Source organism: Glycine max, chromosome 17 (assembly GCF_000004515.6).
Source record: "Glycine max cultivar Williams 82 chromosome 17, Glycine_max_v4.0, whole genome shotgun sequence".
NCBI classification, from domain to species: domain Eukaryota; kingdom Viridiplantae; phylum Streptophyta; class Magnoliopsida; order Fabales; family Fabaceae; genus Glycine; species Glycine max.
Genome location: NC_038253.2, coordinates 37,399,149 through 37,400,734, shown reverse-complemented (window position 1 = coordinate 37,400,734; position 1,586 = coordinate 37,399,149). Strand labels below are relative to the sequence as shown.

General features: G+C 34.5%; 1 non-coding gene across 1 annotated transcript; it reads right to left on the bottom strand.

Moving 5' to 3' along the window:
* Positions 1-213: 213 nt before the first annotated feature.
* Positions 214-303, bottom strand: MIR156O (microRNA MIR156o). Its single transcript, NR_048872.1, has one exon. It is a non-coding gene; the product is annotated as a microRNA MIR156o (primary transcript).
* Between the last annotated feature and the right edge of the window lie 1,283 nt (positions 304-1,586).

The window sequence follows — 1,586 nt, the reverse complement described above, 5'->3', positions numbered from 1 at the left end:
ATTTCAAAGCACCAAAGCCATATACTATAACTTTTTTTTCACTGTTGAATAATAATGAAATATATATATATATATATATATATATATAGATATAACCTGTTTCAGTAAGAGACATTTCTCATGAGCTCCATCAAAATGAGAGAGAGAGAGAGAGGATGATGTGATTTAGTTTATGAAGAAACTTAGTAGACTTGGAGAATTTTCTGGTACATGAAAACCGACAGAAAGAGTAGTGAGCACACAAAAGCAGTGATATAGATTTATATCAAGTGCCTCTTTGTGCTCACTCTCTTCTGTCAATTTCTGTCCAAATAGAAGGAATCAAAGATACCAAGTACACATACAATAGCTTCCCAAATATGGAAAGTTCACAGAATAAAAGGTATACAAAAATGAAAAATCTGAAGGGAAATAACTCATAACTGGGTCAGATCTGAGGGAGAAAATGCAATATCCTTTGATGGAAAACATCATGAAATATGGTGATAAGAAAAGCAGCAAATCTAGGATCTAACATGCATGTTCTCAAAGGAACAATTTTTTCCAAGAAAATTAAGGGTTTGTATCTAAAGTCCTGAGATACAAAGAGAGAGAGAGAAACAAGAAAAAACAAACATCATGGAAGATGCATCAGCAGATGAGGAAGGTAGATCAACAAAAGAGGAAAAGATTTTGAGAATAAATTAAATAGAAAAAAAAAGACAAGGACCATAAACTCCAACCAAAACCACGTTGGGAAACAAAAAACTCTCTCTCTCTCTCTTCATCTCTGACTTTCTGTACATGGAGTCAGAGAGAGTCATGCAAAACGTATAGATGACAAGTAGCTAGTTAGCTAGCCAGATCGGTGTGACTGATCTATATATATGCATAGAGGGGTGTGTTATTATCTGAACTGAATCAATTTTGGAGTGGAAAAAACAAAGAGAGAGTGCAATGAGGTAAGGAGCAAAGCAAAGTTGCACCTAGAGTTAGCTATCTTATCCTATCCAACAAGAAGAAAAGAATGAGGATGAGGCCTTTAGCTTAAACCAACACAAATTAAAAAGGAGCAGCCTTTTTGGTTGTGGTTTGTGTGGGAGAGAAGGTGGGAGAGTGATAGATATATACTAGTTTAATGCTATACACTCTCACAGGAAAAAAATGCCCTTTGGCTTTCCCCACTTACGCGAGCAAGAGTATCATTATTATCATCACCGTACCCCGCCAACCCCATTCATTCTCTCTCTCTCTCTTCTATTTTTGGGAAGACAAACAAAACGAACACAAAGCTTTTGTCGATACATAACCACGTTTATTTGTTCTTTTTGAAAAAATAGTATTAGTAGTAGGCAAATGCTAAGAGCAAGACACTAAGAATCGAAAGTTTTTTATTAGGAAGTACAATATGATTTATTTTTAAGAATATTGATTATTAGTAACATCCTTAGTAGATCATTTAAGGTAAGATCCGTTTACGGTATATGTATTTTTGGTGAAACTTAGGTTTAGCTCCTTAACTTTAATTTTTATCAATTTGATCCTTGAATTACAAATAGTGAATATTTTGGTCCTTCTTTGGTGTTAATGTCACGTGTGAGGAGGGA